The 18541-nt window shown below is 43.7% G+C and overlaps 1 long non-coding RNA gene across 1 annotated transcript in view; it reads right to left on the minus strand.

Annotated features, from left to right (window-relative positions):
• Positions 1–407: 407 nt before the first annotated feature.
• Positions 408–18541, minus strand: part of LOC127487303 (uncharacterized) — a 45007-nt gene continuing 26873 nt past the window's right edge. Inside the window, exon 3 of the long non-coding RNA XR_011386335.1 lies at positions 408–5430. This is a non-coding gene — a long non-coding RNA (uncharacterized lncRNA). The remainder of the gene's footprint in view (positions 5431–18541) is intronic.

Here is an 18541-nt window from a genome sequence, read left to right on the forward strand (position 1 = left end):
CAGCACAGCTCCGGCTGAAGCGGCCATTTGGGGAGTGAACCAATGGAAAGGAAGACTTCTCTCTGAAGCGCCGCGGCTCAACGGAAAAGGAAGACCTTTCTCTGTCTCTCTCTCTCATTGTCCACTCTGCCTGTCCAAAAAAGAGAGAGAGAGAGAGAGAGAGAGAGAGAGAGAGAAGATTGGAATTAAAAGAAAAAAGTAAATCCTTGAGCAGGAAATGCTGCAATCTGATGGTGGAAGCATATGGACAGGCAGGATGGTCGGAGGCATGGGAGGCCGGAGAATAGGAGGGACATCCAAGCTCGACTTTGAATTACTTTTTCCTATTAGAATTTAAATTTCTTGAGTTTAGGAACTTGATCTGTCATGCTCATTGCAGCATATTCAACACCTAAACTGTGCCTCTCTTCCCGGTTTCCTTCTCTTCATATTGCTGAAGCTGTGATTTCATGTTCTAAATTATTGGTAATATATCCTGAACTACTTTCAGCTCACTCATCCTCGTCTGCTGTGCCCAATGTGCTCTCAAATGTATATATTTAATTTTATACAATTTATAATAAAGATATATACATTCTGTTTGGTTCCTTAGGCAATTAGCTACTTTTGCAGTTTCCTGCAAATACATGAAAGAGTGCCATTCATTGAATTGTTTAAACCTGGCGAGTGACGTGGGTTTCTAATCTGAGACGAGAATTCCGATTCTCTACCTGCGCAGCCTTTTTCTTCTGTCTGCTGTTTGTCCAGGCTCTCCCCTGTGCTGCCCTTCTTTCTGGTGATCTTAATGACCTGTCACTGCTTGTTTGCCAGTGCCCTGGAAACTGCATGTGAGGCTTCCTGAGGCCTGGGTTGGAGAACCTCTTGCCGGGGGCTTCACACTGGCTGCTGTCAGACTCTTTCAAGCACCAATGCCTGAGAACCACCTGAAACCCAAGCAAAAGCACAGATCTCCCTAGGACTACACAAGTGTGTACCCAGAGTGCAAATTCACATGAAGACTGGCCTTTGACCAATGCTTCTTTTTCTTTTAAGAATTATTTATTTAGTTGAAAGGCAGAGTGACAAAGAGAGGAGAGACAGAGAGAGCAAGATAGATCACCCATCTATTGACACATTCCACAAATGACCACACAGCCAGGCTGGGCCAGGCTGAAGCTGGGAGCCTAGAACTTCATCCAGGTCTCCCATGTGGGTGTAGGGGCCCAAGCACTAGGGCCATCTTCCACTGCTTTCCCAGGCACAACAGCAGGGCATGCAATTGGAAGTAGAGCCGCTGGGATTAGAACAATTGCCAGCATCACAGGTGGCGGCCTTACCCACTGCACCACAATGTGGCCAGTATTTATAAGGGATAATTTTTCCTCCTGTTCTACTCCGCTCCAAGGTAGCATTGTCTGGGGTATTTTGGCTGTGAGGCGCCAGAATGTGTTTAGTTCTGCTTCCTTTCTGCTGAGGATGCTATGCTTGGTGGTTAAGGGCTACAGGATCATCTTCTGTGACTGCCCCTCCCTGCCCCCACCCTGCTGGACTTTGATGCCCATCCTCTTTATGCCATAATGCTAACAACCTTGGTGAACTTGGTGCTGCCCTCGTTCCTTTAGTGCACATGCAGTTTTGATGCTCCTCTGTTCCCTATACAGTAGTACTCTTGTATCTGAGATCTTGCGTTCCACAACCTGTGTTCGACTGTGGTCCAAATATATTAGAAACAAACAATTCATAAGTTTTAATTTGTACATGTCATTTTCAGTAGTGTGGTGAAATCTTGAGCCATCCCACTCATTCTTGCCTGAGAGATGAATCATCCCTTTGTCCAGAGGTCCACACTATATAAACACCGCCCACCCACCAGTCATATCACCAAGAGTCTGGTCCTTGCCAATGGTGCTGAATCAGAATAATGAAGACAAAGTTTGAAGACAAGAGAATGAGACAGTGTTTTCTACCAGTGAAATGAGGAGGCAGCAGATGGATGTCGAGTGTTGCCATATTCCTGGTGAGGACAGTTTTTAACGGGTTCAGAATGGGAAGCTGTGCTTGGGAGGACATGACTAAGAACAAGTCAGGAATCAGCAACAGGGGCTCAGGAGTAAACAGCCAAACACCTAAACTGGTTGCAGGCCCCAAAACAGGATGTTTTTTATAGCCCTCAAATGTCAGTGCAGTTTCTTGAGAAACATGCCGGAGGAGCACTGATGGCCTGATCTTAATGTGGGTGAAACGTAACAGCGTGTTCTGCATGAGTGAGAAACATTATTTGCTGCAAAACATTATTTGGCTGGAATCTGAAAGAGGTGAAGTATTGCGTTAAGAGATTCTAGTGTTTTATTATTAACCAAATTGAGGCCCATTTTCCTAAAGTCTACAACGAGTAAGGTGTATTGTGCCCTTAGTCACATGCACCCCACTCCACCCTAAGACCGTCACATAGTAGCTGTCTTGGTTATCAGAGGGTATTTTGATACCACAATGCTTGTGTTCAGTTTATACTCCTTTTGGTTAATAATGACCCCAAAGCAAAAGAGTAATGATGGCAGTGATTCAGATGTGACAGAGAGAAACCATGAAGAGCAGGTATTTGACAAAGTAGTTAAAATGCTGTTTGGGATACCACATCTCCTACCAGAGGGCATGGACTCAAGGTCTGACTCTGCTTCTAATTCCAGCTTCCTGCTAATGCACACCCTGGGAGGCAGCAGAGGACAGCTCAAGTGATTGGGTCCCTGCCACCCACCTGAGTGACCTGGATTGAGTTCCCAGCTCCCTATTTCAGCCTGGTCTAGCTTTGGCCGTTGCATGCATTCGGGGAGTGAACCAGCAGATGGAAGATACCTCTCAATCTCTTTCTCTCTCTGTCTCTTTACTTGAGCCATCACCTCTTCCTCCCAGAGCCTGCATTAACTGGAAACTGAAGTCAGGAATCAAACCCTGATACTCTGATGTGAAATGTGGGCATCCTAACCAGCATATTTTTAGAATAAAGATTATCTACTTATTTAAAAGACAGAGTTAGAGAAAGAGAGAAAGAAAGATCTTCCATCTACTGGTTCACTCCCTGGATAGCTAAAAGAGCCAGGGCTGGGCCAGGCAAGAAGCCAGGAGCTAGGAGCTTCTTCTGGGTCTCCTGTGTGGGTAGTAGCAGGGGCCCAGATACTTGGGCCATCTTTCACTGCTTTTCCAGGCCATTAGTAGGGAGCTGGCTTGAAAGTGGAGCAAACCAGGACATGAACTGGTGCCTATATGGGATGCCAGCACTATAGGCAGCAGCTTAACCAGCTGCACCACAATTCTAGCCCCCTAACCAACATCTTAGTCATTAAGCTAAACACCAGTCCCAACTTCTCAATTTTTTCAAGTGATCCGAAAAACCTAGTCCCAATTTCTGGAAATAAGAATTCTTCTGTTAGAAATGTTTGACTTCATAATTATCACAAGGTAGAATAACTTAAGATTTTTTTGCTTTGGGAATCTGACAATAAAAACTTAGATGAGTGGGGCCTGCACTGTGGCGCTGCGGGTTAGCGCCCTGGCCTGAAGCTCCGGCATCCCATATGGTCACCGGTTCAAGACCCGGCTGCTCCTCTTCCAATCCAGCTCTCTGCTGTGGCCTGGGAAAGCAGTAGAAGATGGCCCAGGTCCTTGGACCCCTGCACCCATGTGGGAAACCAAGAGGAAGCTCCTGGCTCCTGGCTTCAGATCAGCACAGCTCCGACCATTGCAGCCATCTGGGGAGTGAACAGTGGATGGAAGACCTCTCTCTCTCTCTCTCTCTGCCTCTCCTTCTCTCTCTGTGTAACTCTGCCTTTCAAGTAAAATAAATAAAATCTTAAAAAAAAAAAACTGTAGATGAGTAAGTGCCTAATTTTACCAAAGGATAAAATTTGTATTATAGTTAACAACATGAATAATTTCCATTTGCATCACCGCCTGTAACACTTTGTGTAACACTCGTGCTGCCTCCCTTCTCCACAGTGATACTCAATGGGCAAGGTGTTCTCAGTAATCATAGACAAGGGCAACACAGATGGGGACAGCTGGTATAGAATCACGTGACCTTGGGCTTCCGTTTTCTGAAGTCTAAAATGAGGAGGTTGAACTTTGACCTCTGAAAGGAGAAGGTCATTTCAGTTCAGAGAGCAATCTGCCTCTCGAAGAGCTGATAATCTGAGCTAATCACATTTCAGCTCTTTTCTAACTATAGAACAGTGACAAAGACAGGTGTGTCCACTTACAACTTCTCCTCAGTCACGACTTCTCCGCAGTCCAAAAAGTAATCGTGGCCACATAAAAAAATAAATCAATATAATGGTGCAGAAAAATTTATCTAAATTTTAAATCAGATGAAAAGGAAAGAGATGAACACACATAAATTTAACCCATAACACCCTATAGTTAGGTTCAATGTTGATGCCAAACTTTCTGATGGCCCAGGCACAAAAAAAATCAAACGAACGTTGATTATTACTAAATTCACATTGTCCCTTGGCCACAGGACACAAGCTCTGGCTGGCTCTGACAAGAATGAGTGACCTCTCTCCCTCGGCCCCTAAACAGCATCAGGGGTATCGTACCCAGACAGAAGAAAATGGAAATGAACCTCTCCTGTCTGCTGATTACCAAGAGAGTGGGTAGCAAGGAACAAGCTCCTTCTATCTTATTGGAATTCTGACTTTGCTGTATGGGAATAGGTCCTATCCTATCTAACTGGATGAAATTTATGAGATTATACTTGCTTGTGTTTTACCAATAATTGCAGAGAATTTCATAAATACATTATTGAAATTTTGGCCCATGTGACTGACAGACTATTGAGAGGATGTGATTTATGTGGAGAATGGACACAGCTGCAGGGCTATTGACTTTAATGACTTATTATTACTTTATTACTCTCTCAGCAAATGAAAAGCGTGCAGATGTGAAAGCACCAATCGTTTCTAATTATTTGAGATACTTTTATGTTGCTATCCAACCCCTTTCCCCAGTTTTATTGCCAAGTTGAAGGGAAAATGACCAGATTATTGTATAGAATTTAAAGTGAACAAATGGGCTTTAAAAATGCTTCATACAACAATTAAGTGGTTGAAATATGATCCTCAGAAATAGCTTCAGAATTCAATTAGGATGGGAAGTCATGTATCATAGCTCCAATGCCCAATGAATATTAAATAACAACATAAATAGACACATAAACAATACGACATACTTTTACAACTAATAGTTTACTGTCACAACTAAATATGTAAAGCCTACTTGACAGATGTATATAACAAGAGAAAAACCATAAAACTTTTTTGTGAAATAATTTTCTCTCTTGATCAAAAAGAAAGCATAAGAAATAAAATAAAATTAAAGTATTCTCTACTTACCAGTCTATGTCCTTCCAATGTGCACAGAAATTTAATATGCATTTGGTTGGTTGCAGTAGTCTATCTATAGAAGGAGAAGAGTTTGATTTTGTTCATATGATCTGGTATGAATACAGGAGTGCTAGCATTCTTACATCTGAAGACATTTTAAAATAAGAAACGGCAATAAATCTTTAAGCTACTCTTGCATGTTAAATTGAATGGGGCACTCTGAGCTCAGAGGAGCTGGCCAGCTGTTCCTTTAGACAGCCTGCACTGAGTGGGAAAATTCAACAGTCCTGTGAATCTCAGGATCGGGGAATATCTTCTATGTCAATGTGCAGAATAGCCTGTGTAATGGATAATCTGTTGAGTGGTCTGGGTTCTTGTTTAATGATTATATCAAAACAAAGTCTAAGTAGTGACATAGAGATTGGACAAGCAATTCATGGTGTTTAGTGATTTACCTGCAGGACACTTGGCCCTGGGAAATAGTCACCTTTAACTCATCTGACTTTAGGAATCAAGATTCTAAGAAAACTATGTGATTACATGTGGATTTGGCTTTGCGCCCCTGTCGCCTACCACTTCCACTGGCCCTGATCGTTATGGTATGTGTGGGTTTAGGGATTTTATAGATAGAAGAGACATGTTGCTATTTTCTCCCACATTTTTATCTTTACATTACACATTTCTGATCAGAAATAGAGCAAAATGTGACCATTTTCTGATAACAGTGCTAAATGATAGAAAAAATTATCCCTAACCTCGCCTAGCTGTATGCACTTATCTATATAATTTAGATAAGTTCATTAGTAATGTTCCATTAGCATCAAATGAAACCCATCATCCTTACCATTACTGTTAAGTTCCTGGAGAGTTTATAATTCCTAATGCCTTTTTGGTTTTCTTCTACTCTCATTCCCACTCTATAGACCTAAATATAGATCAGTAAGAACTGAATGCAGTTTCTTAGGTAGAAATTTCTTATTTAAGGGGTTACACACTAAACCATGAGTTTTGCTCATAGCCTAATCATAAAGTGAGCACAGTGCATTCTGAGAAAAGCACCTGCCAATGAATTTGCCCAAGAGCACATGAATATATTCATTTATTTTCTCAGAGTGGACATGGAGAACTGATTCTCTTCCTGATGTAGTCTAATAATACAGTGATTTTCATACTGGAGTAATTGAGGTTTTTATTTTTTAAGATTAATTTTTATTTATTCGAAAGGCAGAGTTACAGAGAGAGAGGGAGAGAAAGAGAGAGAATATGATTTTGATCTGCTAGTTCACGCCCCAATGGCCACAACAGCTGGAGCTGGTCAGGCTGAAGCCAGGAGCCTACAGCTGCATCTGGGTCTCCCAGGTGGATAGCAGGGGGCCAAGTACTTGAGCATCTTGCACTACTTTCCCAGGTGCATTAACAGGGAGCTCGATTGGAAGTAGAGCAGACAGGACTCTAACGGGCTATCTGATATGTGATGTTGATGTTGCAGGCAGTGGCTTCACCCACTGTACCACTCACCAGTCCCAACAAGATGTTTCAAAGGGACTGGAGCGGAAGTGTAGCAAATTAAGCAGATTAAGTGACTGCCTGCAGCACAGCATCCCATAGGAGTGCTAGTTGGAGACCTGGCTGCAAATGGCCTGGGCACACAGCAGAAGATGGCCCAGGTGTTTGGGCCCCTGCCACACACGCGGGAGACCTGGATGGAGTTTCAGGCTCTTAGTTTCACACTAGGCCAGCCCAGGAGCTCACTGTGGCCATTTGGGGAGTGACCCAGAAGATGGAAGATCTCTGTGTCTTTGTCTCTCCTTCTCTTTCTGTCATTCTGCCTTTCAAATAAACAAATCTTTTAATAAGCCATGTCTTTAAAAGGATAAAAATTCTTTAATGGCTCAAAGAGCCAACGTAGAGAGTAGTATTCTATTTTATAATAAGACTTTTCAGCCGTGAATTACCACCACAAAAGCAACCCCTAGTAAGAGGGAATGATTTTTGCAACTGGACCTTTCCTATGGAAATGTGGTTATGCTTCGAACCTCTCTTATGGTTACTATCTATCCTAAAGTGGCTTAGGAACTTTTAAAATTTCCCATTCCCATTTTCTGGAGCACTGCAGTTGCGCTTGACAGGAAAAAAATGAAAAAACAGCCTTTGTGCTACCAGTACAGGGGAAAATTAAAGTGTACTCCATGCCCCCCCCCCCAAAAAAAAGGTTTATTCTGCTGAATTATGTCAGAAACTCTGAGTGAAACTTTGGAAGACACAGCTGCCTTCTCAGGATGTGGGACATCACCAAGAATATTGTGAGAAAAAGAGTTTACAATCAATGGCTGATGTTAAGAATTGGCAATACAGGTTGAGATGAATCATGTCACCGCCTCAACTCTGATCCTTCAGGAATGACAGCAGCATCTTCTTACTTACAGAGTTCTAGGCAGGGTAGAACTGCATCATGTTTGGAGCAAAAGAGTCAAAAGTCTCTCTCTTGGGGCTGGCGTCGTGGCACAGTGGGTTACGCTGCGATGCCAGTATTCTATTTGGTCCTGTTGCAGCCATTCAGGAAGTGAACCAGTGGATGGAAGATCTCTCTCCCTCTCTCCTTCTGTAACTCTGCCTTTCAAACAAATAAATAAATATTTTTTAAAAAGGAATGCATAAGATGATGTTGAAGATCAAGCCCACAGTGGCAGACAAGAAAAAATAAAAAATCAAGTGTTCCATTTGATTTTACTTTCAACTGTGCTCTCTTAAAAACAAAACATTTTCTTTAGGAATTATGAATATATATCTATTCCAGTAGATGTGTGTGTGTGTGTGTGTGTGTGTACTTAACTCAAGAAAGGAAAAATGGTGAAAGACACATATACTTGTTTGTAAGAGGAAATCAATATGAGGACAACTATAAGAATGCTATAAGTAGTTACAGTTGGGAATGGGAATATGACAGGGGACTGGTGTGGGAGTCATTGCTTCCCAATGTACACGTTCCATGCTTGAAAAATATTCAGCAGAATTGACAAGACTTTTTATAATGATTAAACTTCACTAAGCATTTCCCTGTGGATCTGATGTGTGCACACAGGGAATGCAGAGGAGGGTTGAACAGTGGGACAGGGACACACTGCTCGGCTAATACATAAGATGTCAAAGGTTCCTTCTGATTTGTAATCTCTTAATCACAGATACATCTTAAAAATCAGTAATTGATCACCAGAAGTTAGAAGCAATCAAGACACCCTTCTGTAGGTGAATGGATCAATAAAATGCAGCACATCCAGACAGTATTATTCAGTAATAAAAATACACTATCAGGCCACAAGGACATGGAGGAAGCTTAAATGGATGTGGCTAAGTGAAAAGTCAACCTGAAAAGGCAACATACTGTATGATTGCAAGTGTAGGACACCCAAGAAAAGGCAGAACTATGGAGACAGGAAAAGGCTGGTGTTTGCCAGGATTGGGGAGGGGGGCATGAGGGAGGGACTGATGAACGGGGGGGGATGTTGGGGGCAGGGAAATTATTCTGTAGGACGCTGTAATGATGGATACATGACATGATCATTTGTCAAAATCCATGACTGTTCGATACAATGAGCACATCCTAATTGAGACAATGGATTGAGTTCATAATTATCAACTTGTAACAAGTGGGCTACACTGCTGCAAAGTGGTAATAATAGGGAAACTGTGTGGAGGGAGGAAGGGTTCACTCTCTGGATTTTCTGCACAGTTTTTCTGTTCTCCTAAGTGCTGCCCTTAAAAAGTCCGTTAGTTTCAGAAAAAACATACTATTATTTGTAGATAATAAAAAGAGCAGGTCAGTAATGTAAGATGAAAACTTGGCGTTTCACAACCAAGTCAGAACTGTGATGTCCTAAGGCAGGCTTTAGTCTCACCCTGGCTCTCGGGGAGGGACTCGGTGGACCAGGGTTCTGGTCCTCCGCCGGCTGGACCTGGCGCGCTCTCCACTGCCAGGATCCCTTTGGTTCCCAGCAGGATGCAATGGCACCACTGGGAAGACCCCGCGTGCTGGCGTTTGCCTCGTGCCTGGCACCACCAGCATGCTGGCCTGGTCCCCGGCGTCGCCAAAGCGCCAGGTTCACCTCACCAGAGCCGGGAGGCACCAGGGCTGGCCCTGCCCAGTGCGAGCTGGGGTGCGCTCCCGCACAGGGGGCAGCCCTAGACCCTTGTTGCTGTAGCGGCCAGAACTCAGCAGACAGCCCAAGTCGGTGGGGGCAGCCGGGAGTAGAAGCAGGGTAGGGCCGCTGTGTGCTTCTCCACCTGCCTGGCTCAGCCAATGGCCTTCAACTCACAGTGCACCAGACACACACACAGACCTCGCAGGGCGTCCTGTTCGCCACTCCTAAATGCTGGCTGCGGTGCTTTTAAAGCCTAAAAATAACACCCACTTCCCCGGGGGAAGGTGGGGGGTGGGTATCAGGACTTGTTCTATTTAAGTCGCACAGATTGCTTCCATGCCTCCGTGTCTGAAGTACCGCAGGCTGAAATCTGCTTCTCAGCTATGCACGTGTTGGGAGAGAGATGGAGCTGCCCTGCAAGGCCGTTTGCTCCTATAGCAACTGCAGCAAACACGGTCGGGCCGCCAGGCTGCACAGAGCAACCCTCTGCAGGAAGCCTGGTGTGCCCGCCTGTCACCGTCTCCATCACTGGAGGATCTCCTTTTAGGGCCTGGGAAGGGAGTGCCTGGTTAGAAGGCCTTGAAGAAAAGCCAGTCTGACAAGGGTGTCTCATGAAGACATTAGGCATAGTGGTAACTCAGCTGAAAATTCTTTAAAGCAAGCCATTTTCTTTGGGCTAGAAGCAAGTACTGGAATTCAGAGTTAACCTGAATGTCAGACAGTTGTATGGAAGGGGAAGTACAAGTATTCCCTCTTCCCTTATTTCCATACAGCTACATTACACTTGAACGTATGTGTAATGCCTATGATATAGAATGCATATGTAAGTGTGCATGTATGTCATTATATAAGATCCCACTTTTTCAGACACTTTGCAAAACGCATGCACACTTTATACTGTGAAGTTTATCTTTTTTTTTTTTATTTTATTTTTTGACAGGCAGAGTGGACAGTGAGAGAGACAGAGAGAAAGGTCTTCCTTTGCCGTTGGTTCACCCTGCAATGGCCGCCCCGGCCGGCGCACTGGGGCCGGCGCACCGTGCTGATCCAATGGCAGGAGCCAGGTACTTATCCTGGTCTCCCATGGGGTGCAGGGCCCAAGTACTTGGGCCATCCTCCACTGTACTCCCAGGCCACAGCAGAGAGCTGGCCTGGAAGAGAGGCAACCGGGACAGAATCCGGCGCCCCGACCGGGACTAGAACCTGCTGTGCCAACGCCGCAAGGCGGAGGATTAGCCTAGTGAGCCGTGGTGCCGGCCATGAAGTTTATCTTAAATTCTAATATTACATATAGTGTGGATTCCTCAGGATCCAACCTAAAACAGAAGGCTTAATTTCCTTCTAAACGTAAGGGTTCTCAAGCCTATCAGACTCAATGCTCACTTTTTATAACAAATTTTTTTCAGTGACACATATTATGATACTTTGAAAAACAGTCTATTTTTTAGAGCACTTTTAGGTTCATGGCAAAATTAAGGGGAAGGAACAGCAATCTCCCACACCGCACACCCCACCCCACCTTGACACATGGGCAGCTTCCTCATTATCAACATGCTCCACACCAGAATGGTACACGTTTGTCACTGATGAACCTACATTGACACACTATTATCACCCAAAGTCCATGGCTTCCATAAGACATCGCCCTTCGGGGCAGGTGTTGTGGTCCAGTAGATTACGTTGTTGCTTGCAAGGCTGGCATCCCATATCACAGTGCTGGTTCAAGTCTCAGCTACTCTGCTTCTATCTAGTTTTCTTTTAATGTGCCTGGGAAGGCAGCAGATGATGGCCTAACTACTTGAATTCCTGCCACCCACATGGGAGACCAGGATGGACTTCCTGGCTCCTGGCTTTGACTTAGCCCTGCCCCAGCTGTTGCAGGCATTTGGGGAGTAACCCAATGGATTGAAGATCGAGAATTAGATAGCAGTAGATGATCTGGAATTTCAACCAGCCCTACATTGCAACTTCACCCCTTTCCCTGTCAGTTTGTTAGCGCACCTTCCCAGAATGCACTGGTGTCTCATCAGGGACAGGAAGGAGGAAATGCCATGATGGCCATATGGAAGTTAAACTCCACATGGAGGCACCATGAAAACCCCAGAAAGCTTCGCGCAGTCTTAAACTCTACCCTGTTTGTTTATTCAATTAAAGCAGCATCCCCTATCTCATAGGAGAGACTGACAATGGGAGAAGGGTCCTATTTTACCCTTGCTCACGCCTGGGGATCCTTCTGAGGCCTCCTCCCCCTCTCTCTTCTCATAGGCAACTCTTTGGCCTACTTGTGACAAGTGTCTTTCCATGTGAGGTGGCCACATTCATGCACAAGAGTATGTTTCCTCTCTTTTTTAAATAAATCATGCCCTCACTTGTGCACTACACAGATGCCTCTGCTTTGAATTCTTATCTCTGTAGAGGCAAGAATAAAGATTAAGATATCTAGGCCTAGGCCGGCGCCGCGGCTCACTAGGCTAATCCTCCGCCTAGCGGCGCCGGCACATCGGGTTCTAGTCCCGGTCGGGGCGCCGGATTCTGTCCCGGTTGCCCCTCTTCCAGGCCAGCCCTCTGCTGTGGCCAGGGAGTGCAGTGGAGGATGGCCCAGGTGCTTGGGCCCTGCACCCCATGGGAGACCAGGAAAAGCACCTGGCTCCTGGCTCCTGCCATCGGATCAGCGCGGTGCTCCGGCCGCAGCGCACCAGCCGCGGCGGCCATTGGAGGGTGAAGCAACGGCAAAGGAAGACCTTTCTCTCTGTCTCTCTCTCTCACTGTCCACTCTGCCTGTCAAAAAAAAAAAAAATGAATACGAAGATATCTAGGCCTATAACATAAAGTTCTGCCTTTCAAATAGATAATTTTTTAAAAAAAAAAGAGTTCACCCTTTGTGCTGTATATTCTTTCATTTAGACAAATGTATAATGGAATGTATCTACCATTATGGTATCATACAGAGTAGTTTCACTGCCCTAAAAATCCCCCTGAGCACCACCATTCATTCCTTCCTCCCCTCTAACCTCTATGAACCACTGATCTGTTCACTGTCTTCATAGCTTTGCCTTTCCCAGAACGTCCCAGTCAGGACCATGTGGTATGCAGCCTTTTCAGTTGATTTCTTTCTCTTAGTCATATGCACTTGAATTTCCTCCATGTCATTTCATGCTCATTTCATTTTAGGACTAAATAATATTTCATTGTCTGGATCTACACATATTCATTTGCCTATTCACTTACTAAAGGATATCTTGGTGTGTCTAAGTTTTGGCAAGCACAGACAAATGTGCTATAAACATCCACATGCACATTTTTGTGTGGGCATAAATGTTCAACTCATTTGGATAAATAAAGGAGTATGTTACTGGATCATACAGCAAGTGTGATTAGTATTTCAGCCAACTTTTTGTTGGTATAAATGAAATGCCAGACAGAGGCTACTTATGGTAGAAAGAGATTTCTTTGGGCCCATGCTTCTGGAGGTTCACACTGAAGACTGATCAGGCTCCACTGGTTCAGAATCTTATGGTGGCCTTCTTACTGGTACTGTCCCAAGGTGGTTCAGAGCATCATGTAGAAAAAGATAGGAAGTGTGCATGTTTGTGTATCTCTATCCTTGCAGTCACAGGAATTTAATCATGGGGCTCCACCCCAATGATGCAATCCAATCAAGTTACCTCCCAACGTCCTCACCCTCGAATGCCATAATCGGATTAAGTTTCCAGCTTTTTAGTACTATTAACATAAGACTTTGAAATTTCAACGTCTGCATGAGTTTAGGAATCAAATCATATTCAAACATAGCAATCAGATATATAATAAACTGCCAAAGTGTCTGAACCTTTTGCATTCCCATCAGCGTGAAATGACAGACAATTGCCGTCGCCTCACACCCTTGCTAGTGTTTGATGTTGACAGTGTTTTGGAGCTTGGTCATTCTAATAGGTGTATAGTGGTGTCTTAGTTTTGTTTTACTTGCATTTCTCTGGTGATGCATGATATGGAGTATTTTTGCCTATGCTTATTTGCCATATAGCAAATATACTGTAACAACTTCTTAAATATCCTGAAATGCAATTCATAGTTAATATTATTTACCTATAGTATCATTTTAAAAATCATACAATGCTCCATCCAAAATATAAAGGAGATAGAAAATTAAAGTGATTAATAATGATGTAATATAGGAACTCAAGAGAAGACATAATGAAGTAGGCTTATGTGTACCCTTTTAAGTAGAGTCACCATGGAAATGAAACCTGCAAATGAAGACTGATATAGATGTCTCATTTTGGCAGGTAAAATAACCCAAACCAAGGAGGAAATATTTGCTGAAATGACAAATGACTCTTAGTAAATCAAGCTGTTAACACAAGTATAATCTCCCCCCTTTTTACATTGCTGTTCCATTCGTGGAAATTCAGTGTGTACTGAAGTCACACAAAAGATATTTTCTGTTTATATGTAAAGTGGAAGTGAGTTCTAGTCTCAGACCACCACAAATAGGGTTTTCAATTTGTTTTTCTTGCATAAACATTTGGTGAGATAATCAGAGCTTTAGTGTCTCATGCTAACAGTGCTACCCAAAACATCATGAATTTTACTCATTGACAAGATTTGATCAAAGAAAGGAAGGCAAAGTTGCTGAAAATCAGGCAGGCTGACTTAAAAATCAAAAAGTGCGAAATTGGGATGGAAGGAGGCCTTCCTTGGCACTTAGGGAGAGCAATGAAGTGACCAGTTTATTCACAAAGAGCAAGGTCTCCAGCAACAGCTTTGTGAGCATTTTATAACTGCAGCCGGCCCCTAGGCCAGGTGATGCCTTGGGAGCTCATTCATGGGGAAAACGCGTGATGCAAATACGTGATCCGAATGAACTGAGGGGAATGTGATGTGTTCTCAGCCTATCCATCTCCAAACGCCTGCCTGTCTGCGGAAGCCATGTCGAGCTGGCTTCAGCACAGCAACCCTTCTGGAGGGCGAGGTGCTGCCGGTCGCTTGTCTGTAAGTACAGGCAGATCCTACGTGCCACACCCCAAGTAGCAAAGCGGGGTGTAGGGTAGGAAGGATGAATTGAGAAGTGGGTGGGATAATAATTCTCAATCCTGGCTGTATCTTGGAATTTCCTGGATAGCCTTTAAATCATAATGCTGCCTGGGCCCATCCCATGGCATTCTTTGTTTTTCCTGAGAAATGTTGGCTGACTTACCAGTTTTGTGTGATTGCTTTTATAAGCTATTTGTCTCCAGTAAGACTAAGATTATTTTTTAGAGCTACCTTCTATTGTTTTCTCTTCCACATTCAGGGCTCAGGGTACAGATGGTGACACATCATGTTATGGAACAGAAACTAGGTGACTGCATTTGTCTCTTGATTCTTTATCCCCTCTCACTCACTGCAGATAAAAGGCATTGTTTGTAGTCCATCGCTTTCTCTCTCTAATTTACACTCTCCTAACCTTGCATTTACCATCACAATGCAAGGCTAGTTTCCTATTCCTTTTCCATCTTCAACCCATGTACTATGAAAGTTGTCAGAACCAAAATGGCGTTACTTTTGCCAAGCTCTAAACAAAATGAATAAAATAAGCAAAGCCTAGTGGTTATGAAAGAGGGACTCTCACACATGCATACCTGATAAAAAGGATTATTTACAAAAACTGCTAGAATCACTATCTGGCACGATGGCCATGACAACCTTACACAACAAATACTTCTGCAAGGACATCTGCCCAACAAATGGCTGTTTGATGTTGGATTGGTGCCACCCTTGTTATCGATCCTTGTAGCCAAGGATTATTGTTTCATAATATCTTATGTAACCCTCCTCATTTCCCCTTGAGAAACTTCCCCTTACCTCAGCCTCTTTGAATATTCTTGTAGTTCTCTATGCATGCATATTTACATTGCAATGCTCTGCTATTCCTAAATAAACTTAATTCATCTTTAGAGAATCTTCTCTCTGATTGCCATTTAGTTTAACAGCAATTAGCTTAACTTAATATCTACCCCTGGTGATCTCACTTAATTGGCTAATAGAATGACCTCGGCATCAGTAATTGTTAAAAGCTCATCAAGTGGGACCAGCACTGTAACATAGTAGGTTAAGCCTCCACCCGAGGCCCTGGCATCCCATATGGATGCCTGTTGGTGTCCTGGTTGCTCCACTTCTCATCCAGCTCTCTGCTGTGGCCTGGGAAAGCAGTAGAAGATGGCCCAAGTGCTGCCTCTGCCCCCATATGGGAGACCCGGAAGAAGCTCCTGGCTTCAGATCAGCCCAGCTCCAGCCATTGTGGCCTTTTGTGGAGTGAACCAGTGGATAGAAGACCTTTCTCCCTGTCTCTCCCTCTCTGTAACTCTCTCAAATAGATAAATAAAATCTTTAAAAAAAAAGGCTCATCAGGGATCCTAACGTGTATTTGGCATGGAGAACATCTATCTGGCAACTAGACTCAGAAGAATGAAACATTTTCCCTTTTGTCTATCTGCTGCTTTCACAGGTAATTAAACACATATGGATGCTGAAAAATAGGAGGTTGGGGCCACAATATTATATTAGTTCTGAAATATTGACTAGTTATATGACCTTGAGCTGGTTACTTTATCTCTCTAAGAATTTGGTGTCATTATAGAAAGAGGTTATACTAAATGAAAGATCTCTGTGAGTGAGATCCCAGTGGAAAGAACGGACCATCAAAGAAGGAGGTACCTTTCTCTGAAGAAAGGAGAGAACTTTCACTTTGACTATGACCTTGTCTAAATAAGGTCAGAGTTTGTGAACTCAAGAGGCTTCCATACCCTTGGCAGCTCATGACAAGAGCCTCGGGTGATTACTGACGTCATAAATGAGAGTGTTAAATGTTAAATCAACAATGGGAGTCACTATGCACTTACTCCCCATGTAGGACCTCTGTCCTTAATGTGTTCTACTATGTGAATTAACAGTAAAACTAGTACTCAAACTGTACTTTATACTTTGTGTATCTGTGTGGGTGCAAACTGGTGAAATCTTTACTTAGTATATACTAAGTTGATCTTCTGTATATAAATATAATTAAAAATGAATCTTAGGGGCCAGCGCTGTGGCTCACTTGGCTAATCCTCTGCCTGCGGCGCCGGCACCCCATATGGGCTCAGGGTTCTAGTCCCAGTTGCCCCTCTTCCAGTCCAGCTCTCTGCTGTGGCCCGGGAGGGCAGTGGAGGATGGCCTGGGTGTCTGGGCTCCTGCACCTACATGGGAGACCAGGAAGAAGCACCTGGCTCCTGGCTTCGGATCAGTGTAGTTCTGGCCATGGCAGCCATTTTGGGGGTGAACCAATGGAAGGAAGACCTTTCTCTCTGTCTCTCTCTCTCACTGTCTATAACTCTACCTGCCAAAAAAAAGAATCTTTACGAAGAATGTGATGGGAGATGGAGTAGGAAATGGAATGGTTTGTGGGTGGGAGGGTGGTTATGGGAGGAAAAACCACTATAATCCAAAAGATATACTTTTGAAATTTATATTTATTAAATAAAATTTTTTTTTAAAGAAAGGTTGGACAACACCTTAAAAAAAAGAGGTTATAGTTTAAACCTCTTCCTGCAGCACTGGCATCCCATATGGGCACTGGTTCATGTCTTCTACAGATGTGGGCATTAAAGGAACTGAAGTATGAAAATCACTCAGAGTTTGATAAAAAGTACTCAATAAATGACTGCTATTCCATCATCATCATCATCATCACCACTTTTTAATGGAATAAAAACTTTGAATTGAAGATTGCTACACAACATATTGGACTCCATGAAGTACACATTCAAAAACGTAAATAAGAAGTATTTTAAAATAATTTCACCAGTTTTTTGTTACTACAACTAAAATATCTGAAAGAAGCATCTTAGGAAGGAAGAAGGTTTACTTTGGCTTACACTGTTGGGGTTCATAGTCCAAGATCAGTCAGCCATTAGTTTGGCATCTGATCAGGGAAGTGGATGCAGAACACATGCAGACAGAGGATCACATGATGAGGCAGGAAGCAGAGAGCCACAGGGAGGGCCAACACAGGCTTTATAACCAACTGTCTCTTAAGAGCTACCCTCTGGGGGCAGGGCTGTAGTACACCAAGCCGGTAAAGTTGCCACCTGGGGCACTGGCATCCAATACAGGCATTGGTTCAAGTCTCAACTACTCTGCTCCTGATCCAGCTCCCTGCTGGTGCAGCTCAGGGGCAGGGAAGATGGCCCAAGGGTTTGGGACCCCTGCACCAATGTGGGAGACCCAGAGGAAGCTCCTGGCTCCTGGCTTTAGATAGGCCTAGCTCTGGCCATTGCAGGAGTGGGCCAGCAGAAAGATCTGTCTCCTCTCTCTCTAACTGTGCCTTTCAGATATATATATATATATATATATATATATATATATATATATATATATTACAACAACAACAAAGAAAGCCAGAGTGACCTTCCAAGGGTGAGTTCCAATGACCTAAAGACCTCACCGGGCCCACCTCCCAGACACTATGAATAGCTCAAGCCTCCACCCTTAATCCATTGACCATACACATTCATCTATTAACCATTAACATGAGACTTTTGGGGACCAAGCCTTCAATACCTGGGCCTTAGTGAGACACCCAAACTATCATCCAACCATAACAATGTTTTTTCTTTGAACGTGTGTTGGTGAAGGAGGCACTTGAGATTTTCAATGTTCAAAACGGAGTTTATCCCTAGTCTTCTTTTCCATCCCCAGTCTTGTACCTCTGTCTTCTTAATCCCCTTTCACAAAGCCCATACTCAGATTTATTCTCTTCTAATATCCCATGTCTATGCCTGCTGTCCATTTATGCTCCATAAATGCTAATTCCAGATTATGTAGCCAGCACTCTCGGGCCCTTAGAGGTTTCCACAGAAAGGGTTAGAACCTTCGTGTCTAATGCCCAATCTCCCAGGCTTGTGTAAGGGGATAAAATGCTCTGGGATACTGAGATTGAAGGGATAGGCTGGAACAGTCAGGCTCCTAATCCTTTAAGTCATTTCCTACAGAGGGAGGAAGAAGAACAGTGGACAGCGCTGGCTG

The sequence above is a fragment of the Oryctolagus cuniculus genome, chromosome 2, assembly GCF_964237555.1.
Source record: "Oryctolagus cuniculus chromosome 2, mOryCun1.1, whole genome shotgun sequence".
NCBI classification, from domain to species: Eukaryota; Metazoa; Chordata; class Mammalia; order Lagomorpha; family Leporidae; genus Oryctolagus; species Oryctolagus cuniculus.